The sequence below is a fragment of the Syngnathus floridae genome, chromosome 22 (assembly GCF_059516105.1).
Source record: "Syngnathus floridae isolate MCC-2025c chromosome 22, RoL_Sflo_1.0, whole genome shotgun sequence".
Taxonomy (NCBI): Eukaryota; Metazoa; Chordata; class Actinopteri; order Syngnathiformes; family Syngnathidae; genus Syngnathus; species Syngnathus floridae.
Genome location: NC_142434.1, coordinates 6,518,334 through 6,543,428, shown reverse-complemented (window position 1 = coordinate 6,543,428; position 25,095 = coordinate 6,518,334). Strand labels below are relative to the sequence as shown.

Below are 25,095 nucleotides of genomic sequence, written 5' to 3'. Positions count from 1 at the left end.
GGTACAGGAGAGGAAAAGGCACTGTGGATTTGGTTAAGCGAAATGTCGACACTTTACGTGAACTCTCTTTTTCTTCCGGTGCAGATTTTGTTACACGCCTACCCAACCTGGATTAAGTAAACAAGACTTCAATTGCTCTGCTCAAACATTGCTGGAAGTACTCTCGCCGGACTCTTGGGAGCTAAACCAAGAGCTGCATCAGAGGCTCTGCCTTAATGTGGTTGCTTTCTAATAGTTTCTCAAACCATGAAGGACAGTGATGTGCCTCACTTCTCTTCTGGCCCAGTGCTAAAGCCCCCCTAGGTAAACGTCAGACGGACCGCAGAGACTCATTGAAGCTCAGCCAACAGTGTATACAAAGAGAGAAAAAGAAGAAAAATCTCTCTAGCTCGCCCGCGAATGGAGTTTGACAGAATAAAAAGAAGCGACCTCCAGATGCCTCATCCAAATGAGCGCCGAGCAAGAAAGAATTGAAATTTTTCACCGATTGTATTGCGGCTTCCAGACAGGTTTATGTGAAAGGAACGGATTGCCGAGGCCATACTGTAACTCTGGCAATTCCCTCTCTCCCCATCGCTTATCTGCCTTTTCTCCTCGGTCCAGCCTCTCATTTGTTCTCCTTTCTTTCACGCTCTCTTGTGTTCATTCTTATGCTTTTTTTTATTGTCCATTTCCTCAATGACACTGCTTTAATGAGCTTTTTCTACACTGTCTCTCGAAAGCCAATCTCTTTACCGCCATCTCGGTGGGCTTTTCTTCCAATGCGCTGATAACTGCTGCTGCTTTTTTTCCCCCCCGTGTTACAGTATGTTAACCTCTGTGGAACTTATCACTTGTTTCACTTTTTTTTCTGGCAGCTTTTGTTGGTGTTCCTAGCTGTAATGTCTTAAATGGACACCGGTGCCGAGAGGCAATTTATGACTTGGAGCAACATTTTCAACTGGTTTTGTCTAAGGGACCATCATTAAAACCAAGAAGCAACTCTGGGACCACTGCCATGGTGGAGTATTTTTTTATTTTGCACCAAAGACGATAGACCTATACAGGCTATTTATTTGCATCTGTCAATTATAAAAATCTCAGCTACATTTGACATAATTTGGATGGGCAAATGATTCACAAAATTAGTTGGGAAATAAATCAAGTCAAAATAATTACTCAATTTTATTTGTTAGAACTGGTACAATTATTTTCCATTTCCAATTTCGCGGACCACCTGCGATACCACCACGGACCACTAGAGGGCTTCTGACCACCAGTTGACAATTCCTGATTTAGACAACGATGCAGGGTTGGATTTTGGGAACTGTAGTCACAAGACAACCCCGAGATGGGCAGGAAGCGAACGATGGGTGTCGCGGCAAATCTGATCACCTTTTAGATTTGATAAGCTCGCATGCTTGTTTATCCACCTCTCCCTCCCGGAGGTATTGATAAGAGGATCTATTATTTACAAGATGGCAGTTTTAACAAGCATACACGTTTGGGTTTAACAGGCTCTAACAGGGATCAGATGGATAGGGTGGAGTGTCATTGATGCTAATCAGAGCTTTGCAGCTGCTTCCTGTGGATACGGAAAGATGCGTTGGACTTGATGGCGAGCTTAAATTACCCTCTTCTTCGGTCCCCTCAGAGCACAGGTCCTGTGAAGCTAATAATAATTTATTTTCTTCTTGGGTCAACTTTCATGTGATTTTAGCTGTAGGGGAAACACTCGTAATCACAAAGTCCAAAGTCCACGACACTCTCCAAAGTTGGTTCATAAGAGAGAGCCAAGCTGGAATCGAACTTGAGTTTATTGAGCCTCGCAGCATGATGCGTGGATGTGACAGTGACATCAGATGGGGGGTAAAACATGTTTTTTTTTTTTTTTGGGCAAGGAATGTCTGCTTGTTTCCTCCGGGAGAAGATGGCTGTGTCAGAAGAAGTCAGTCAGAGACAGAAGTCACTTGATCCATCAACACGCGAGTGGGCGGTAAGTACAAGTGCATGTGCTTGTATGTGTCATAGCGCGTGCAACTTGCGCATTGGCGGCGCAGTGTGAGTTTTGACAGTAACAATGTCAGAGCCTTACAAACTGCCAGACGGCGATAGAGAGAAGTAGGAATCGGAATCTCTGCAAAGCTGCTATAACTCAATCATGTCTTCAACCGTGGTCCATGTATGCCTCCTTTTCCCAGCTGACACTTATCTTCTTGTCAGTCTTCTCGGTCTGGGATCGGGTCAGCCAAGTTCACACTCACCCAGCAAATGCTGGATTGTGTCCATTAATTTGTTCAACGCGTTCGTCAATCTTTTTATTTTCTTTCTATCCTTCCTAGAATAAGGGTGCTACGCTGACATTCATTGTTGTCAAGGTGCTACGGTTTAATGGGAAAAATTTCCACAATGGCACCATAGACTTGACTGAGATTAATAGGCCACCTAGTGCCTGCAAAGAGTGACTTTACCATAACAATGGCGACTATCCATCAGCAACGCAGTCCAATTGCATGTTACTATGAAATAGTCCATTATAGGCAACAAAGAAATCGTGGCGCCGCACTGTCATCCCGATGCCTTTCCTGTCCTCTCTTCTTGCTCTAAGATAGAACCACGTCAAATGCAAGGACAGCGGTGTTCCTCGGAATTGCTCGTCACACGCTGGCAGATTACAGCGCTGGGTCGGTAAATGTAATGGAGTTGCTCATCCTAGTGTATTAGTAGGCTTGCACGTGACCTCCAAGACTCGTGTGAACACGAGCAACCTTTGACTAACTGGTCTGTTTTCTTCTGCTGTTCCATTGAATAAATTTATAGATGATAGATTTACTAGAATAGTTTTTTTTTTGTAGGGTTGTAAAGACTCGTCATCAGCTTCTTTCATACTGCTTAGCTAAGCCTGCGTTTTACTAGCCCGCTATCTTGATACTGAGCGGTGAGTCGAAGTGGACCTGCAAATTCGCTTCCTCCTGTCATAATTTTCCGAAGCGTAACCAATACAAATGGCGGAAAGCCTTGTTAAAATGTGAATGTAAAAAAACACAACGACTGTGTCAAGGAAATTTTGGCTTAGCATAAATGGTATGTGTAAAGAAAATGCAGACGTACAAAAAGTAGCAGATGAGTCGCATGTGTGCCAACCAGACTCCCCAACATCGCCGCTTCTTCCAAATAATTGCTTTCTGCCTCTTTTTATGTGTTTGGATCTAAAACCGGAGAAGTGACTCTTTTATAGTCCAACAAATCTCTCCAGTCCTTTTCCATTTTGGTCTCTTCTCCTCATATCTCTTACCAGCTTCTTTCAAACAGTTCCCATTCTGTCGACATCTATCTGTGTTCACGTCTGTGTTCACCATCTATCTCATAATCTCTCTGCTTTGTAGCCATTTCAGAAACATGCAAATGTAGAAGGCCTTTTTAAAGCATCCGAATCCCCGGGGATCGTTTCGCTGCCTGTGCGCAACATCCATCTCGCTAAATGCGGACGCCCGACGTAATTAGAATGTTGCTGGAACAAGTGAAGTCCTTGAACCTCCACCTTTCCTTCTTCCTTTTCCCTGTTGCCATGGCGCTCTAGGCAACTGGGTACAACATGTGGCGAGCCACCCGCCGCCGCGCTCCATTACAGCTCGAGAGCTGCTGCTGCTTCTTGCACGCTCTCCCGTTTTACTCTTGAGAAGGTGTGTCGTGATTTTCCCTCCTTGACATCAAACCCCACAGCAGCACTCGTGCCAGCGGTTGTCTTAACCGCATCAGGAGGTGAAAGGTAACCCCTGCATTTTGAGCCAGACGGAGATCTCAGTCCACTTACTGTAGCTGTGAACAGAATAAAGATGTTTCACAGGGAAACATGCACGGCTTTTAGGCAGACAGCCACATTGGTATTTGTTGGATTCATTTGATTTTGTGGTTTTAATGAGCACCACTAAATGAAAGGAATCTCAATTAACTTGTATATTTACAAGGGAAGGCAATGCGATCTGCCATTGACCCCAGTTGGATCTGTTGGGATTTTTTTCTGAAAAGGACTAATTACTTTTTAATGCTGATGATATTCTTCTTGGCGATGGGTGGTACAAACTCTTGTTTACTGCCGTATTCAACTACTTTCTTGTAAACTCTGTGCTAATATTTTCATCTTCTGCTGTGTTTCTGGTCAAACCAATGACAAAAGTTCAATCATCTTACAGTTGTTAAACTCATTTACTGCCAGCCCAGTACAAAGTTATGTTAAGTCTATTCTCGTCATTAGGATGAGTGGATTAGTTAAGAGATCCCGGTCTTCATATCTTTATGACACCGGTGTCAAAGTCAAGGCCGGGGGGCCAGATACGGCCCGTCACATCATTTTAGGTGGCCCGCAAAGACAAATTGTGCATCGAATTCATGTCAATTCCAAAATTTCAAATTCTTTTCACTTTAAAAAAAACTAAGATATTGTTCACAATTTTTATTACCATTCATTTTTTTAAATTGCTTTTATTTTTTAAGATTTGATTTGATTTCAATGTTTCATTTTTAAATATTTGAACAATTTTTAATAGTCTCTGTTTTGAAAACTAGTTATCAGTTTGTTGTGTAGCCAATATGAGACATTCATGCATTTATTTGGGTTGACAATTTTAATGGCCCTATGAAGCAAACTATGACTATGATGCGGCCCGCGACAAAGATGAATTTGACATCCCTGCTTTAAGATAAGACGCACTGCTTTGTTCCTCTCGCTGTAATCTGCTTCGACTGTGTTGTTGTTGTTCTCTCCAAAGCGGCATCCGATTATTACAAGGATGCTTATGCATTCTGGCAATAACCTTTCACGCTCACAGCCCAGGTCAGGCTTTCCACTTGAGTAACTTTGGACGTGTTTCATGGCTAAGGCTTGGACTCTCCATCACTGGCTGGAGGCTGTTGAGAAACCTGCCAAAGTTCCTGCATAGGACGCCCAGACCGGAGAATCTGGGCACAAGACTCCACTTGGCACGAGGTAACTGAGAGTGGTAAGCACTTTGGATATTTCTCTCTCCCACTGCAATAAGAACCTCAAATTGAAGCATTAGAGTGGAGAGATTTGGAAAATGTTGGCGTTTGGGTGCTACCAACTTTTCGATGCCAGTGCTGAAAACCACCACGGATTGCTGCCACTGCACACAAAGTTGGGGACCTGTCAAGGATGAAAACAATGTGAAGTTCCTAAATCAAACCAGCTGACATGAGTAGTTTTTGGCTATCAAACATTTTGGACATAGAGCTTTGTTGGAAGAGATTAGGCAAAGTTTTTGTGTACAGTGCCCGAAGACCCACTCGAGCAATCTTCGAGCAAGTGAAAGCTGTTGTAAGTGGGAAACACCATATTTCTTCCCATTTTCACTTGTTGTGGGTGTAATGCCTTTGTCCATAAAAAAAAAAAAAAAAAAAAAAAAAAGTCAGCCAACGGGAGGTTACCAAAGGTGGTGAAAATGGCTGCTGGTGTGCAGGCCTCATTAAATTCTAAATGTTTCTTTTATTGCTCAACGAGAGCTCTAAACACAGAGGCTTTTTTGGCGGCACCATCCAATCACAAGCCTCACTGAGCTCTCACGCCGCTGCCAGGTGTAGGCGATCCATCTGATGACCCCAGAGGTAAAAGGTTTGACACAAGAACGTCGTCCTTGGTATCTCAATTTACCCCCCCACCCCCTCATGTTTAATTCACCACTCCCGCTGCGGCATCCCTCGATACAGACGCCAATCACTGCAGCCGGAATGTCTGCAGACGTCGGGTTGAAATAGTCATTGTTATTGGACAGATCTGTTAAATTGACATGGATGGCTTCTGCTGGCCCATTCCCCGAGGGCGGGTAAACTGTAAAAGACAAGACCAAATTCAATTCTGTTAATCAAATCTGTGCGGCGTCTGTAATTTTTATTCATTGGAGCAGCATGAGAGTATTTTTTTATTCCCAGAGAAAGAAAGACACTTTATTCACTCACAAAAAAAAAAAGAGCCGGTATCCCGGCCAGATACAGTCATCTCACCGCTGCCTTCCTCTGGCACTTTAGCTCTCAGTGCACCGCGCTCATAAACCTCACTCTCCCAATTTACTTTCCCTTTATGAGCCATTACCATGTCACGTTAGCTTTAGGCGAAGTGAAAAGAAAAGTTTTTGCTTCTTTGCTCCTGCAGTATCTGACACAAATCAAATGTCTGACTTACCCGGGCTGTCTTATCTGTGCCTTAAGTAAACACAACTCACTTTATATGGTAAAACTCCTGCCTTAAGTAAAAGCAAGGCACTGTACACTTTTATTTACAGAAAGAAGCACGGTGAAGAATGAAAAGCATTGAGTCTGAAGACCATATTTTATTCCTCCCGTTTTTTTGTGGTTATCATTTCCACTGCTTTCTCAAATCGGGAAAAAAAGGCAGGAAATTTTGCAGCCCTTATTTCATGAACAACCTGAAAATGTAGCATAAACCTGTTCTTCATGAGTAGACCACAAAAAAGTCAAAAGAACCCATGCCCAGTAAGGGCACATGGAAGCTGCCATTTTATTTTGGAGAGGACATTTGAGGGTGTTATGACCCCCACCCCACCTCTCATGATGTTAATTGAGAAACAGTGGACCATGGCTGTGGAGGCGTGAGGGTTGGGAATTGGTGTGAGTGGGAACAAAGGGGCGCGAGGACACACACACACACTCAAAACTAATTGAACACTCAAAACCACAGATACACGCCATCACGGCACACACAAAATGGAGTCCTCTGACTCATGAGTTGGAGCCTTTTCCACTTGTCCACCACACTGACAAGGACAATGGCACAAAACACACCGGGCATGGGGACGGACTTGTCTACAAGACATGAGACACCACAAACACAACTTAACACACCTCAACACAACTGGCCACTTCCCATCTCTCCCAAATGTGAACCAGACAGTAAATTGGTGAACAGTAAATTGGTGAACATTTTAGTTTTCACCATCGTTTGTGGGTGTAGCATGACAGCAACATTTGGTGACTTCTCTCTGGCCAAACATGTAACTTGTGAGGTTTATGACTAAACATTTGTATGTCTTACGTTTCATTACCTGAAACATACCTGCCGCTGCTACTGTGCTGCAAAATGTTTGTGAATGTTCCACCCAACATTGATTTAATTACATTTAAACAGGTAGGGGAGTTTGCCAGTGACTAATCTTAGTCATCTTGATTAATGATATTTGTGTAGCGGCGTGCGGAAATTAGCCAGAAAGTGTTTTGTGTGTCTCTGTACACGTGCAGGGTTGACTTCAGGCTTTGTTTTTTCAGAACTGGGTGTCCTCCAGTTGGGTGCGCAGGGATAGACCTACCCGCCCCAATCATGGCGCAATCTGTTTGCATCACTGATCTCTGGAAAAACAGCCCATGAATCATCATTAGTTATGATGATAATTATTCACATTGCAGCACAGCAATCCTCCACCGGGTGTCAAAAATGTTGCAGATCATGTTTGTTTGCTGTCATATAACAAAATGGCAGCACCAAGTCTATTGAATTCATTGCAGCCCTTTAACCTTCACTGTTTGTATTCAATTTGTCTTAAAACCACATTACACTGACATGTAAATGAGCGTCTGATACGTACAAGCCCCTGACAAATAAGTTCACCGTGTTGATTAAGCCCATCAGAGGCATGCAAATGAGGGGAATGCAATGCCGACTATGGGCCAAACTGGAAAAAGGGAGCTTGAACAACAAGGATGATGCTGTTCCTCCCATTTCCACAAGGGGGAGAGACATACGATTGGATTTTTCAAAACAAGTGAATGCCATGTTTATCTTAACACTGTTGCATTTTAACTCATAATTTCGAGCTACTTCGTCGCTGCTGGCTCAACATAATACGGTACGACAAGACTTAATATAGTCGGAAATGTGTCGGAAAGCTTCTTATGACTTTGCCTTCACGATGGCATGTGAAAGCGATTCATTATTCATGTTCCGCATGTCTTTACAAGCATCTGCTTCTATGTTGTCATTCTTAGTCTTTGGAGGAAAATAAAAACGGCCATACTGTGAGCACAAGCCATTTTGTAAACATGTAATGCTGCGGCGTATGTTCGGCAAGCTGTATGGATGAGTACGGTCGTTGCTGCTGCGTGAATTAGCGATGGTTGCGCTCAAATGATCCTCCCAGAGAGAGGGCGACACATGCCACCTTGTCTCCCATGCTGAGATAAGGAGATGTCATTTTCCCCCCTAATGTTCCACCTATTAGTTATTAATGGAGGCACAGTGAAAATAAGCTAGTGATTCCAGGAATTGGCTATCGTGTCCCAGCCGCTCAAAAAAGTAGTATGAAGACATGAAATCCATGTTCCTGCATCCTTCAGAAGTGGTTATATTCCAGAACGCTTGACGTAGATGGAACTGGCCATGCAAAGCAGCCCTTTTGTCTCGTCATCCCAAGAGGCCACCATCCCTGAACAATCTTTTGAATGAGTCCCGCTTTGTGGTGCCACGATGGACCGCCATATCTGTGCGCTTCTGCTCGCCTGCCTTCTCTTATCGGACGCTCTCACACCTGCGGTGGTCCGCCAACGTCAAAGGACCCCAGACGGACAGGATGGATGTAGATAACCTTTAAATAGAAAAAGATGGAAAAAAATGTGGTTGGACCAAAGAGGACACCAGAGACTACTGGGGATTGTGGTGATGGGTTGGCAGACATGGCATTTTGTGTTACAAAAGGAATATAGACATCTGGCTTTTTAACAGGTACTATAGTGAGATACCTCATTGATCCTAAAGAGGTTTTTTTTTTTTTTTGCGTTAGGAGTGGTAAGTAAGTTGTGGAGATGTTAAAAACGCAAAGTGTCCCTTATGGTTTTGTTTTTAGTCGTGTTCCGAAATGAAGGTTCAAATTTGCATCATGTAGCAGTTGTATGTTTTGACTCTTCCGACTCCGCAGCATTGGACGGAAAGTATACTGACTTGCCATCTCTTGAAACCTGTGTATCCAAACCAACACTGCCACCCAAAAGAGTAAAAAAATAGAACAAGAGGTTCATGAAGCAAATTTGAAGCTTTATTTTCCCATGACTAGTTTTTAGATAAGACAGACAGACATCAGAACACTCATTTTGAGACACAGCCGAGTCAAAATAGGAACAAACATGATGGCAAGTAAATTGTGGCGATGGCACCAAAGGGTTAAAGGTGTCCAAGGAACTCGACTGTGTGAAGCCGCCCTGTCAATATCAATAGACCATATCTCCTAGAAAACACAAAAATACATTAGAATACACCTGGCCAAGTATGTTGTACCAAAGAGTAGCCGAGACATGATCTCATCAAAATTCTGACTTAAACATTGGAACTTTAAAAGTGGATAGTAAAAAGGTTTAATTAATTAAAGCTGAGTCTGAAGGGATTGAAAGCAAAAGAGCTAAAAGGCACTAGCATTTTAAAAATGTAATGGCCAGCGTTGAAGCGCCCTTTTTGGCTTCTGCAGCAGGAGGTGCAGACAGAGCATCATAAATTCTCATCGAGGAGGTTGCCGCGCTGACAGCCAGGGATGAAACGTTCAATCGAAACAACAGCATGGCGTGTTGTGTCCACTGCCGTTACTCCAAAAATTGCGCAAAACAAATGCAGATGCTCATTTGAACAACCAGTTGTTTATCAAAAAAAATCACATGTAAGCTGCAACAACGTATTTATTTTCATGGAATGGCGTCCATTTATAGCTAAGCTAGTTCCACCCAAGGTTAGTTTAAATAATCATGAAGTCCAAATAAATAGACCAGGACACAATGATCAAATCGTTATAGAAATTTATTATTTGGCTTTTTCTTTTTTTAAATGGCTGCCATCTATAAACGAATATGTCGATAATTCCCTCAGCGCAGCAGGTATGTCTTAGACCGTAATGCATCTTCATTAGCACTCAGACCAGCATCAGGAAGCAGCGAGTAGTACCGAGCCACAGCTTGTGACGAGCGTGGCCGCCAGATGATTCAGAGAAGCTAATGAGGTCGACGTGTAGAACCTTGTAGCAAACTTGTCGAGTGGATGCTAGGCTCAAAGGAGGTAAAGGGGGCGGTGGGGCAGCAGAGCGGGCCGCTGGAGGGAAGTGATGAAAGCGTCCGGGAGGGAAGAAAAGACTTTGAGTTCAAGTACTAATGAACGAGTGGAAATGTGTCACAGTGCATGTCAATGCATCATTTACCTTGGATGAGGTTCTTTTGACTTTGGTCACCTGGTCATCAATTCAGAAACTGACCACGAATAATTTGTCTTGCCTTCTTTGCATTTGAGCAGAAAACAGTTTGAGTCAGTTGAGCTGTCTCCAACTGTAACGTGGCGGATTAAGGCAAAGTCGCTCGGCGGACTCAAGCAGCTCAAGCGAGCGAGTCCTTGGTGCCGTTGGGGAAGACCGCACACGCTGCCAAAGCTCCCAACATGTGATATGTGGATTATTTAAACACTAGAAAAAAAAAGCTGCTTTTACCCAATTGATTTACTTGACAATAGCAAATGCCAAGAACAAATCTCGTTTGTAGAGAGCAACCTGGCCACTTGACAAACCATTTAGTCGATTCCCAGCCTTGTTTTTGCCTCAAAGACTCTTGTTTTCCGCACCGCAACTCCATTTCCTGGCAATCGCGGCTGAATTAAAAGGAATAAAAGACACGCTTGCCAATGTAATATCATCGCTCATGGGATTCATTCGCAACTGATCATGTCGCTCGCTTGGCAAAGGGTCAGCCAATTTTCTAACTTCCAAATAAACAAGAAACATAATTGACTTTGCCGACTTGGCAGCAGACAAACAAGTTGGAGCGGACAAATTTAAAAGACGCCGCGGATTGTAGTAAAACAGTCAACGATTAACCGGGAATAAAATGACAAACAGATGGCGCTTGTCAACCCGCAGTGACCGCCATTAAGAGATGCTGCAAAATCCTCACGCTCACTAAAAGCCCATATTAATTCTCATATTTGCTCAATGAACCAGTCCGCTTCAGACGCGCCTCCATCAATATCACTTCTACCCCACCCTCGAGGCGCCGCCATATTGGATCTTAACGATGCCTGCACCTGTGCGGGTGGCAGCTTCCCGCTCTGGACTGGCGCCATCGCTCATCATGGTGCTGGCACTCAGACTGGCAGGCTTGACCGGCCGGCATCTGTTTAGGGTTAGTTCGGGCCCTGACACCGAAGGGGCGGGCTGCCTGTGGCGATTTACTACCGGGCACGTTGTTTCTTCCCCTGCTGTGGAAAAAAATGTAGACTGGGTGCAGGGTTAATCAGAACTGATGTGCTGGGTGTCCTTGGGGGGTGATTTGGTCCCTTTAGGTGTTGTGTTTTCGGAAGCTGAGTGAAAGACCCACTGGGCCAGGAACACGAGGGAACCGCCAGAAAGTTGACACAAGCAAAGAATTTGAGTGTTACCCACCGCTGCCATCTTTCCGTCTACCAGGAAGCTCCGTGTGGGACGCCTTGGAACATCTGGCTGCATTAGCTCGACCTTCCCCTTAGTGCTCGAGGACTTTCTCTCATCGGTGCTCTCTTTATCGCACTGAAACATCATCATTTCTCTGGGAGTCCATCTGTTATTCTTTCAGGCCATTACAATTATGAATTGGCCATTTATTAATAGTAAAACTACCCACACTGGGACCAGGTGGGGTTATGATGTGATACCATCATTTGCAGTTAGCCTTGATCCTGTGAGATTTTACATAATTTTACTGTCAGGTCTGGGAGTGACATAGTTCTCACCGTAGTTGTCAAATGATGTGAACAAATTACCCGGCTTGCAGTTGTGTTAGCAAACAAGAAAGGTGAATTTTCATTTCTGGATGAAAGGACTGTCAGTCACATCGGAAAAAGCATCGCATGAGAACAGGACGTGTCTCGTATGTTCTCAGAGTGTAAGTAAGCGCTTCAGCTCAAGTATGAAAATAGAATAGGCAGTTTTTATCCTTGTCCGGTTGGATGACATTTATGGCTACGTCTCATTGTGTTCTTGGTGACATCTTTCAGTTTTCTCAGCTTGTCATGAGGAGTCAACGGTCGCCAGTCAGATATTTTTCTTCTTGCCAACTTTCCCAGAGTTTTACCTCTCTTACTCTCAGGTCGTTCCCGCTTTCCTTCAATACAAGACTGAAGTTGAATTTTGCTGACGCGGCATGTGGAGAGTCCTGCCAAGACTGTAGGACATCACTGTCCAATACAGCTCCAACACGCTCATCCAAGCTGCTTCTCTACCTAGACTGGACCTGGTACGTGGGAGACTGAAGGAATTTAATATACCATGTTGAATGGTCCTGCTTTTCTCTGTTATCTCCACCTGCCCGGAACGCAGCGTTTAAGATAAAGGATGGCCTGCCCTCCTCTCTCATTAAGATGGATCAGCTCCCACTGGAAGGTAATTCTGACCGGGGCTTTGCTTTCAGATTCTGGAGGAAGAGAATGATGCCTGGAAACCAAGACCATTCCCACAAAGGCGTAGGCGAGTGTGTCGTTTGTGAAATTAACACAAAGTTAACATGTGTGAGTACACTGGTCCTGACAAGACTGGTGTGAAAGTGAGGAACGCTAATTGCCCCGCCCCCCCACTGCTTGATGTACCAGTACCCAAAATCTCCACACTCCCTGACGTGGATGACATCCAAAAGGACGCTCATACTTGTTTTGCTATTGGTGAAAGTGTAGATTTGTATTGAATTCGTGTTTACCCGACTCTACAAATTTACAGCACTGGGCCATCCTCCATTAATTAGAAAAGTGCATCAGCAAGATTAATGCGACCAATAATGAAGTTGAGCTGATGAGGGAGGCAACATGCAACTCGCTGGATAAATGGTTATTACCGCCAGCGAGATTTAAAGACGCCAAGCCATAACAAATCCATGCGAGTCCTGCTTTGTGTTACAGCATGTGGCGAGTACAGTCACCATCTGTGTGTGTGTGCGTGTGTCATCCTGGCACAATCTGAGCCAAGATACACCAAGTGGAGCAAGGAAAAGCACAGATGAGCTTTGGAAGGTTTAAGGGAAAGCTCAGATCCCTCTGCAAGATGTTTTATATTTGATATTGCCTCAGTGGCAAAACAAAATTAATTGACTTCTTTGCCATTTTCCTACAAAGAGAGATTAGATATATCAGTGGTCACCAACTCCGGTCTTTACCAGCTTGTTTTAGGTGCAACACACCTAATTCAAATGATCAGCTCATCAGAAAGCCTGATACTGATGATTTGAATCAGGTGTGTTGACTTGACTTGACTTGTTAGCGTGAGGATGCATCCAAAACAGGTTGGATAGGGGCCAAGTTCCACGTTGATAATTGTAGTTACTGCACTCATTTTTCTCTTCTGTCTGCTTTCAAAAGTAATTTGACTGCATCCCCCAAAACAATTCCCCTTTGGAGAGCACGAAGTAATTAGAGTGTGGGTGCTTGTGAGCGTGTCATGACTCATACATTAATCTATCATTTTGCCGTCTCTTTTTGTCCCTCTTGCAAAGACGATTTGAGTGCGCATTTTAGAATCTGTATTGCACCCGCGAGAAGCCAGCAAAAATAATCGCTGCTTGCGAGCGATTCCTTTCAGTCTAGACGAGACCAGACTTACTTTCTTAACTCAGTTAAAGATATTTAGTCCTTATTTTCTTTCAATTTGAATATCTCTGTGATACAATCGCTGCGATGTTTCTACCAGCTGCCATCAAGTGACCTCCTTTTGTTTTCCAAGATAGTCTAATTTAGAAAGACAATCATGCCACAAGAAGCTTCTCTACTTTCCTACTAAAAAGTTCCTGTTTCTCTTCCCATGCCCTTTTGCTGCTCTGCTTTACATGCAAATGCTCACGTTATCCCGGTAGCCTCTTACGCACTGGTGCAGAACCTTCATCGACATTGATCTTGCCGCTTTATCTGCTCTGTGCTCCGTCCTTCTCCCTCTCATGCCGCCTAATGAACTCGCCAGCGCCTAATGCAGCTGAACAGACCCCCTCCACGCTCATACCAATGAGCGTCAGCCCGCACCGCTTCCATTACCTTTTGATGTAGTCAAGCTAAGGTATGCACAGGTCGAGGCTAGGATAAAGGGTCTCAAGGCGACGTGATTGGCAGACACATTTAAAGCCGCTTATTAAGTTCATATCAGCCTGATGGGTACAGCTTAGCCAGGGCTCCATTCTGGGGGATTCAGCAACCTTGTGTGAAGGGAATACCTCATCGTAATAGCCAGTTTTCTCTTGAAATCGAGAATTCGAATTGTATGCCGTAGAAATGCGATTTATGTTTATCGTTAATCTGCTAACCTTCGTGACTAATTCGGTTAGCTAGCCACAGTTAGCTTCTATTAGACATTGCCTTATGAGGACTCGCTCACCATAATCTCAAGTGGCAATCTAAATGTCAGAGGCTTGAAAGAGACTCTTCACCTCGTGCTAAAGATGATTAGCATGACGTTAGAGGCGATGGCTATTTTGCTAAATGATCTGGTATTGCCCAAGTAGATCTACAGCGTAGATCACAGGTGTCAAACACAAGGCCCGGGGGCCAGATACGGCCCGCCACATCATTTTATGTGGCCCGCGAAGACAAATTATGCATCAAATGTGTGTCATTACTGGAATTGCAAATTGTCTTCACTTTTAAAAATATCTTTTTTTTTAATATTTGACCAGTTTTTACTCATCTGATTTGAAAACGAGTTATTTGTCAGTTTGTTTTGTAGCTTATATTGTATATAATATGAGGAGCTCATACATTTATTTGGGTTGACACTCATAATGGCCCTCCGAAAGAAACTGACTACAATGCGGCCCACAAAAAAAATGAGTTCAACACCCATGACTATCTACGCCGTAGATAGTCTGATCTTCGTTACAAATCAGTCAGTGGCTCTCTAAAACCCAGTTTGTCATATTTCGAAAGGAACCTTGTGCTTGTGGACCTTCATTTCTCATCATTGTTCACGATTGATATGTTGGAGAGAGTCCATCCTGATTGGTCATAATTACGTTGAAGAAATGCACATGGTTGGTACACCCTTCCAAAAGCATCCATTTTTTTTCTCCCACTTATTCCATTCTGAATTTGAGTGAGAGGTTGGGAAAATCCAGGCCTGGTCAGTGCTTTTATAAGTCCGCCTCTGGTGGCAGTTCCGTTTCTCCCCCAGCAGGTAGTATTCCCACGGCACGGGCTAGCCGTTTGGAGACTGCTCACTCACGTAAACCTGATTCTAGCAGGCCAGAGGTGCTCCCTGGGGAAAGAGGATCAAGTGGACTTAGCAGATTTAGCCTGAAATGGAGTCGGAATCTGAAATAGATGTCCGTGACCTTCACCTTGATGATTCCAGCCAGCTGAGGGTGATGGGCATAATTGAGGCCAGTGGGCAGGAAGGTGAGTGAGACCTCATCGCTAAGCTAGTGACACACTGTAATAACTACATATCGCTACCGTCATCCTTCTCCTGCTTCGACTGACACAAAGTCAGTGTCCGCTTTCCCGAGTCTGTTCAGCACCTGGATACACGTCGATTATAGCTGACATGTTGCAATTAGCTGCATTCGCTGCCGCTGATGGAGAAGGCTGTTTAGTTGCCGTCACCCGTTAACCTGACCACACAAACAATTGATCCGTGTTCACAAACATTACCGGCCACTCCGTAACTGTTCTGCATGATGGGTTTCCTGCCTCCTGGCATTCCCATTTTTATCTTCCTTCCAGACTACCTCATCAATCCATCTCCGACCTTCCTCCTTTCCATCCTCTACTCTGTCACTTTCCTTTTTTAAATCCAAGCGTCGATGGAATGGAAAAGCCCTTGATAACTACAGGGAAGTTCGTTTGTATACTTTTGTGAGAAGGGATGAGAGAGGATTATTTACCTTCTTCCTTTTTACTTTCGATTACTTCATTATAAAACTTCTCTGACTTTACGGATGAATGACAAAAGCCTTGAAAAGAGGACTTAATAGCCTTATTCCTCGGACTCCAAATGACTGAGATTCTTATCAATGTGGCTTAGTCAGCTCAGCCTTTTTGGACAACTAAAATGCGTAAGCCAGTAAAAGTCAAATGTCATTAGTATGAAAATGGTTCTGGTGCAGGAGGTCATTGGAAAATGTCGGGATGAATCACTTTTTAAGCAAATACATCTTTTTGTTCAGATGGATACGCTTGAGCTATTGTTACAGTCTCTCTGTGGGATCATATTTTTTGTGTGAGGCTTTTACACAAACGGTGTCACCGCGTTGCATTTTCCAGCTGCATATTTCATGCCCCCTGTTTGCTGAGCTCTTTAATTCTTATCCTTGCCGTATCTATTGCTTCTGTGATAAGGATCCAATCTTCCCCACAGGGATCATTAGTGTTTAATCTAATCTCATCAAATACCGCAGTTTAGAAACAAGGTATTTAGTCCTAAACGCCTGCAGGCTCATCAAATGTTTTCCAATTGTAATAGGCAACGTGAATAAATACCATAAGAGCAGCGTGTTTAACGCTTTTGCCAATCGAGGATGGCAAACATTGTTTTCCGTTGTTGCCATAAATTCCGATCCCGCTGCTGCCATCCTAGATTCTCTGGTTTTCACGTAAAGTAAAAGTCATTCTACCACCCAGAAGCAGAATGGGAGAAAGGTTGAGATGGAGATAACTGGTGGATAAAGACTGGCTGAAAGTGATGCAGGACATACACAAAGGGAGACTGATAGAAACATATATAGCGGGTATAGGGAGGCAAAGATAAGACAAGGAGATTGATGCCGAGCGTGAAGAAAGCGGTAAGGAACAAAGCCGGGCGCGAGGAGGAGGCAATCAAAAAAGAAAGGTGCGGGACCGTGGTCGGTTCAGAAACACGAGGGGGGGCAGCTGTGGGGAGTTAGCGGGTGATTTATAGGTAGGTGGCTGGCTGCTTGGAGTCAAGAAGCTTTATTCATTTCTTTCCTAATCTGGCTCACGTCAACCAGACTCGCTTAAGGTGATGGGCATCCAGGTGGGAGTGCGTGACAGCCAGCTCAAAGGTGATGAGGCCAACATGCACCAGCTAGCTTGGTAAGGTTACGATAGTCTATGTGACATTTTTTTAAAGCTCAATCGTTCCACTTGTTCCCGCTCTGGTTTCTCTTATATACAGTATTTTGCCAGTTGCTAAGCTACAATACTGTGTCCCCTGACACAAATCATCTGATTCCCTACTGAGCTCTGAAAAAAGCCAAGAAAACACCTTCTACCTCAATATCGAAGTGACTTATCATGCAGTGAGGGAGGCCTATTGTTTCGTGTCACTCTCCTTCCACTGTATGAAATTCACTCTCTGAATGAGGCAAATTTGTTACATGGTAGAAATACCACATCTGACATATGATTGCCTGTCATTCTCCTTCCCCCTGAGATAAAGATGTGGGACAAAACTTGAAATCCTGCTCTGGAATCAAATAAGCTTACCACACTGGGGTTGCTCCAACTAACTTCCAAAATGTCTTCCGACGGGTTGAACTAGCTCGTGGTCATGGCTGCTAACGTATATATTTTCTTGTACGTTACCCTTAAAGTGTATCCAAACCAATTTGTGTCATTTTCCTTGTGTCAAGAGTGCATCTCCGAACACTCTGGATGTTGGCGCTTGAAACAGAAGAATGGCATGATTGCAGCTGAGACGTGAGAGGGAAATAGAAAAAGATGGCAGATAATCACAGTAGAGATAGAGCCGTGATCGGTGGGAAAGGGAAACCGGGTTAGTGGTTGGAGTGTTTGGATTGTCTTTTGACTTGTCGACACCAGAGAATTTTTTCTTGTCCCCTTGCCTCATTTGTCCTTTTGTTCCCGATCATGAGTGGTGAGCATATTCCGGTGGATGACAAATGGATGTCATTGCCGCTCAGTCACAACACCTGCGATTGCCACTCGGAGGGAACACAAACTTTAGCATCTGCGTGGTTCGACTTTCCCAAAGATATCTGGCGAGTCAACAAATAAACAATACTTTGAACTTTGACTTGAAGGTTCAATGTCAAGGCAGCCAACCCTGAAGCTCAGCACAAACATTCTTTTGAGTACTACAGCATTTTATTTGGATTACTGGTTCCAAGATACACATTTTCATTCCAAGTGATTACTCATCAAAATTAATTAAGCACAATTTAGCAATTTCCTTGTTATTGGAATAGCCTTTGAAATACATTCATGACTCGTGAGTTTTGGCTATACAGCTAATTATCGCCGTGGCTTTTGGATGAGCCAAAACAATACCGCAATGTGAGTCTTTTATTATGTTATTGTTCTAGTGCAGCTCATTATGCACTACATTTTAGGCCTCTATTGTCGCTGTGTAACACAATTAATGTGCAGAAATTGCTTTAACACATGACCTATGGTGACACCGGGACGGAACATGTATATGTTATAACCTGAAGATGAATTCTTGCAGTCCTTTTTAAGAGTAAGCTGTTTATAATATTAAGTCTAATGTATGTTCTTGTTCTTATTCTTCGGATATGGTCATTGTTCCGGCGGAATGTTTTCCCACCTACTTTGTCAGTATTTGCCGGCGTGCTTTTTATCATTTCCAAATTGCGTCTCGAGTATCTTGTGCCGTCGAGAAGCTCGGTAATGAGCATGGATTCTTTTCCTAGGCGGCGGCGGCGATGGCAGTGGTAATGAATCTGAGTTGTATTTGTGTTAACAATGGATTTGAGGATGGGGGAACAAAGAAGAAGCAAACAGCAACTTTAGTTTTTGCACTCATTATTATTTTGGGGGGTGGGGGGGTAGTGGATGGGTATGACCTTATTAAGCACATCAATTGGGATGACAACAATCGCCACACACACACGTCTTGCTTCCCGCAAAATGGGAGCCGCGGAGCAACCGGTGCATTTCCTGCATGTCAAGCACTAAATGTCATCTCAGCTTGAGGAGGTAAGCGCCCTAATCGGCATTGTGGCATCATTTACATCCTCTGCAAGAAATGCGCATGCTTATTTTTAGCCGCCCGCATTTGGATGCTTGGTGTGTTTACTGTTAGCGGCGGCTCTTCTTTTTCTGGGTCACAGATGAAATATGATGCTTTTCAATTAAAACTTAGCCCTTTTAATAGTGATTCAGCAAATTGGAAGAGAGAAGTGCCAGGCATCGAGGCAAAAGCAATGCCAAAAGAATTAAAGTAATTAACTTGTAAAATTTGACCTTGATCAGCAATTTCTATTTGACCATCGGTGATTGGCTGCGAGTAATCACACGGGTCGGCATCAGTTGGAACAAACCTCGAGTCAGTTTTAATACCACTAAGGCACCACTAGTTCTGCCCATTTCAATATTTCTGGTCACCAACAGGGGTGTGGATTTGTTCCTGCTCCCATATTACACAAAGTTTTGACCATGACTCCAAAGAACCCAGTACCACCCCCAGCACTTTATAAGCCCCGCCCCCAATCATAACAACCCCAATCAGAAATTTGCCATTTTGGTATACCAAAGTAACTGGCCCTATTCACCCTTATTTTTAAATGCATGATTCACAAATCTCACCACGACAAGGATCGCCATGGTTACGAGCTGCAATGATGCATTCGTGTCCTATTTTGAGAAATATTATTGTCAACGTGGGGACCCCAGAAGTGGAGGGGTAGGGGGGCTACCAGCCCATTCCATTCGTTTCCTCGGCACCAGCGCAAACATGGCGCACCTCCTCCTGCACTGCACCCACATGCTATAACGTAGCCGCCGTGGCTATCGCTCGTCTCATCGGTTACACTCTGCTCTCATTCAATCAGGAGCCCGTCACCGCCTCCGAGGGGGCTGCAGATAAAATTCTCATTATCTTAGCGCACAGAATTAAAGGGACGATGGCAGAAAGGGTGGGCGCAAGCATGCGCTTGCAAGGGGAGCTCATGAAGATGTTCCAAACTGTTACCGTGGGAACAGTTTCCAACTCTCTCAAGGACAGTGTGCTTCAAATATATCTAGCAGTGGGCAATAGCTCTTGTGTTTGCTTATTACCTCACCCGGTGGAGAAAAAAAAAACTGAGCCTATCTTTCAGCCGTGAGCACACAGACTATAGAACTTTAAAATGAATTCCTCATTTATTTTTCAGTCGGCCTACACTGGATCCTAATGGAGGCAATAACCCGGCAACGGATTTTTAACGTTTATAATCTGCATCATCGCCACCTAGTGGACTGGAATGGATAACATGTCCCTGGGATATTTTTAAACCTTGGTGGAGGTTTACTGCCATTGTTCAATATACATTTGTCATCTGCGCTATCTCTAAATAGTAGTGTCCATGGAAAGAGCAAAGATCAGAAAGATCTGTTAGTGTTGGGAACATCGCCAGGGGAAATTTCCTCAGTGCATGAAGAGCCCATTGTTTATTCATGCCTCCTAAATTGAAGCGCGTGCATCATTGAATTCTCCCGCCTCTTGTGTCTAACCAACGGTGAAGGAAGTTCCTCTAGGCCGCCTGCAGTTACTAGCATCAAATAGCTACCATAATGAATCAATTGGATCAGAAGTGACCTCAAAACCTGTCTTTCGTCTCTTTGCGGTGGATTGATACATCCCTGGATGTGGCTTTTTTTGACCACGCCTTTTTTTCCACTCACAACATGCTATTAACCGCTTCCATTTACGTGCCTATCGATGCCTCACCTGTTTCCATCTGGCGTCACTTCTTATTTGTCAATATGCACCATACCGATCCCTCCATTCCACGCTGGTTTGTTTTTTCCACTTGAGTGTTCAATCAATGGCTGACTGCTGCGGCCCGGTGGCGGCGCCTTCAGGAGGTGTTAGGCGTTGAAAATGTTTATCGGAATACCATAATATGATTAGGCTTTGCAAACCTGGCCGGAATTAAAACGACATGCTTATGACGGACACCGGCTCTGCCCTGTGGTGAGAAAGAATCTAATAAATCAGCGTAATTTAAAAGCATTGGCTCTCTCCCGCCGGGATGCCGAGGACTCTAAAATATTTGTGGCACAACCGCAAGGACAAATGCTTTCTTTGGCACACGATGCTCAAGCCCTCCTCCTGCGCCTCTATTCATTAAAACACAAGTAGGTCACCTACAAAATGGCCGCCCCTTGGCCACCCTCGCCGTCCCCTATTCCTGTCAGCATATGTTCCTCTCGGGCCTCCGCCAACAAGAGGCTCGGTGATATTACACTCCGGCGAGGCACTCTGAAGACAGGGAGTCGGCCGGGAGATTTATTGCCGCTGTCTTTGAGGCTGCTTTTGCTCGCAGTCCATTTTCTGGTGGGCACCCGTTTTAATTACCCTAATCAGATCCTGGAAAGAGTAGAGGGACAGCATCACTAAAGATGCATAATGACAGCAAAAAAAGGAAAAACAAGACTCCGGGGAGTCTCGGCTTGTTTAGTCCGAGCCCACAATTTGTCCAATTTGTTTTGTTTTGTTGTGGGGTGACTCAGTCAGCGTGTCACTGTATGCATGCGTGTGTGTGTTTGTGATATCCCGAAGCATTAACCCGATTGGAGGCTCCAATTGGGCCAAACATGGCGCATTTTTGTTGTTGTTTTGTCTGTCCTCATTTTTGGAGCTCCTTGCTTATTCTTTATCATGTCATACAGTCATCAATATGAATTAGTAGCCTGTAGTTGTACTAACCAGTGTTCAGGCTGAACTTTAGCTGAGGGTTTAGTAAACTTTTTCAACATGGGGTTCTGTTTTAGCTTCGCCCCCAAAAAGCAGGACAACTGAAAAGATGAAAAGCAGTTTGATGCTTCAGTACTTCAGTCTTGCCATGTTTTCATCAATTGAAAGAGATCTTTAAATTCGCTGGACAGGATTTGTACAATTCTGGCATTTGTGTGGTTGTCCTAGGAATGTAGCTCGTTATCGTAGCATACAGATAACAATAGTTATATAAACACGTGCAAGTCACAGACTTCATCTGCGCAATGTTAATAGAAGGTATAGTAGTATTTCTATGCATAGATGGCATGAGATTTAACCTAAATCTTTCTCCCGGAAAAGAAAAAGATGCTCCCGTGCATAATCCCCGCACCCCCGCGTGCATTTGCTGAACATTAACGCTGAGATTTAGCGTAGCCCCTGCCGGGCCGCCGTCAAGTTCCTCGCCGACCCACAAACATGTATATGGATAAGATGGCGTTGCGGCTCATTTGCGTAAAGGATGATAGCAGCGGTGTAGCGTTAGCGTGATTTGTGATGCGTGCGTGCTTTGGTTTGTACCACACGCCATAGCGCTCATTCTTGACTTGCTGCCTCTAATTATGCTGCAAAACGTGAAGATTGTAGCTCAATTATCTGGCTCTAAAAGCAGTATTATTAGCCGCTCTGAAACGGCCATGTTTCTTGACAACACACTCGTTGGCCTCCATAAAATACATATTTTTTCTGATAATCTTCCCCACTCATGTAGCTACACATGGCAACCAAAATATTAGGATCCACCCTCAGTATGATACATGACAGGGAAGCTTTACCGTCACTCGTCTTTAGAGACTGAGAGGCTGAAGTGCGTGTGTGTGTGCGTGTGTGTGTGTGTGCGCGTATGCGTTACACAGTGGCAGGGTTTGATTTCTACTTTGGCTGTATTGATTTTGTCAGTGTTCCAAGGGCACATCTCACCTCAGTAGCTCAGCAAAGGAAAACCCTGTCTTGTACCCTCCTCCCCTTTTCTGGCAACCAGAATTTCTGTCATCATACACGCTTAGCAGAATGTTCATGTAGCACTTAATATGTTCCTTGTTGGTGTAAGTCAAACCTCTCGTGAAATATTAAATTATGGCTTCTGTATTGTCTTAATAGATCTCAATCCTTTTTTTGCCATGTAAGCAAACCTGACGAACAGCGTTTGAAACAAATGAGAACATTGTAAATGAAAATAAATATACCTTACCATTAAGCTGAATATATTTGTAATAAGTGGAGGCTCTGCGTTAGTTTCTCTTCAATTTTCTTGGTCCTAAGCTCGACTGCTTCTGTCTCATCATTGCTCTCCAAATTAGGTTTGTTTGTCATTCATTTTTGCGAGCTTGTGGGGTCCTTTCTTGCTACAAGTGGTTTGACTTGTGTACATTGGTAAATGGACCTGAACTGTAAAATCAAACTTCTTTCAGTCTGTTCGATTCAATGTTTTTTGATCAGTTGTTTGGACGCTGCTGATTGAATTGACGATATGACGAGCATTGGACACGGTTGCTGTTCTCATGTGTTTCTATGAACAGCAATACCAGGAAGCACACTCAACCTTGTGATTCCCAAGGCAACAGATGAACTCTGAGGACAACAAATTTAATGAAAATGTGTGCCATTGTCCTCGCTCTATCTCCCCTCGCTTGGTCTGCCGCTATTGTGTGTGTGGGGTCTACTAGGACAACTGGCTTGCTGTCACGCCACTTTGCCTTCGATGTGGTTCACATGTTGATAGAATGTCCTCATTGCGGTGCGTTTTTTTTGGCATAATGCTCATAGTCTTTATCTCGACGATCTTCATTGTTTTGTTTTTTAAACACAACCTTTTTCTACTCTTGACTAGGGCTGTCAATATAAACTATTTTTCTAATTGATCATTCTGTCAATTTATTCTATCAATTAATTGGACGCAATTTTAGTTTGCATGACAGTGTATTACAAGTTGGATGAATGTACTCAACAAACATGTTGAAACTGATTCAGTTATTGGTGTGGTTATAGTTTTCCGTAGGAGATCCAAATTCCAGGTCTTTGTGTGTTTCCTCCTGGTAAAATCCCATAGATAAGAAAAATGTCAAATTGACTATTAGTGCACAAATGTCAAAGGATGTTTCAATTATGTCCAAAATGACGATTTAGGGCTGTTTACGTGGGCAGTTCACCTTTCTACAGGAATACACCAAACACCATTTTATGTCTATTCGCTTCCCAGCTCCATCTTGCTTCCCATCGTTGGAGCTAATTGGACACCTGGGAAGACGCACCGTCGTGCGGGAGTATGAGAAATGCGAATTGAGCGAGACCGAGCAGCGACAGGTCATTCGGTAAAGATGATGTTGGTATAATTGCCCATTTGAGGCTGATGTGAGCTGGAATAGGCAGACACTTCACTTAGTACACCTGTATTTTGGTTAGCATCACAAATAGTGAAGATAACAACCACCATAATAAACATACTGTATTGTGTATTTGCTCTTTTATAGCACGTGATTAGCATAGCAAAAGTATCGCTTTCTAAATAAATATCCACACGGCTAAGCTGGAATTTACCCAAGATCAATAGTACTCCATGGCCGTGCGCTTCGGATACCTTTTGACCTTTTACGTCTGTTTAAACTTTGCAGTGGATTCTTGCATGAGGTGCACTGCGACTCGCCAATTCACTCTGGAGACACGCTCTTCATCTGTCGGCCCAGTCCATAATTTATAGCGCTTGTCACAGCGACGGGCGTCCGACGTGAGGTCCGCGGAGGATCGATAGCCGGCGACTGAAGTCGGGCCAGAGCGCCACTGCTCAAGCCCCGTGGGAAATAGAAGAGGCAAATAAAGTTTGTCAGGGTGCTTTAATCAAAATGTCATCGCTGCTCTATCCGCAGTAAAAATCTTAAAATTACGAGTATATGTGTCACTCACCGACCTTTGGGTACATTTCAAGACAAATGTAATACAAATTATTTGTATTTGTTTATTGACTAAATACATTTATTATATTTATTTATTATTTATTTATTAAATAAACACCATTTATTTATTTATTTATTTATTTTGTGAATGAATAAATAATTATAATTAAATTATAATAATTATTTTATTTATTTATTTGTATTTATCTATTAAATAAATACATTTAGTTTATTTATTTAGAGAATGAATGAATAATCTATCTATCTATCCATCCATCCATTTTCTGAACCGCTTAGTCCCCACGGGGGTCGCGGGCGTGCTGGAGCCTATCCCAGCCATCAACGGGCAGTAGGCGGGGGACACCCTGAACCGGTTGCCAGCCACTCGCAGGGCACACAGAGACAAACAACCATCCGCACTCGCACTCACATCTAGGGACAATTTGGAGTGCTCAATCGGCCTACCAAGCATGTTTTTGGGATGTGGGAGGAAACCGGAGTGCCCGGAGAAAACCCACACGGGCCCGAGGAGAACA

At 43.8% G+C, this 25,095-nt stretch overlaps 1 long non-coding RNA gene across 10 annotated transcripts in view; it reads left to right on the top strand.

Annotated features, from left to right (window-relative positions):
* Positions 1-1,308: 1,308 nt before the first annotated feature.
* The window catches only part of LOC148379477 (uncharacterized), a 77,756-nt gene continuing 53,969 nt past the window's right edge, over positions 1,309-25,095 (top strand). For 2 of the 10 annotated variants that reach the window (XR_015855276.1, XR_015855274.1), the window contains exons 1-3: positions 1,309-1,427; positions 1,497-1,975; positions 4,860-4,966. This is a non-coding gene — a long non-coding RNA (uncharacterized LOC148379477). Of the gene's footprint in view, positions 1,428-1,496; positions 1,976-4,859; positions 4,980-7,275; positions 8,004-24,280; positions 24,583-25,095 lie in introns of those variants that run through there. The other 8 variants (XR_015855272.1, XR_015855280.1, XR_015855275.1 and 5 more) reach the window with 7 other exon arrangements.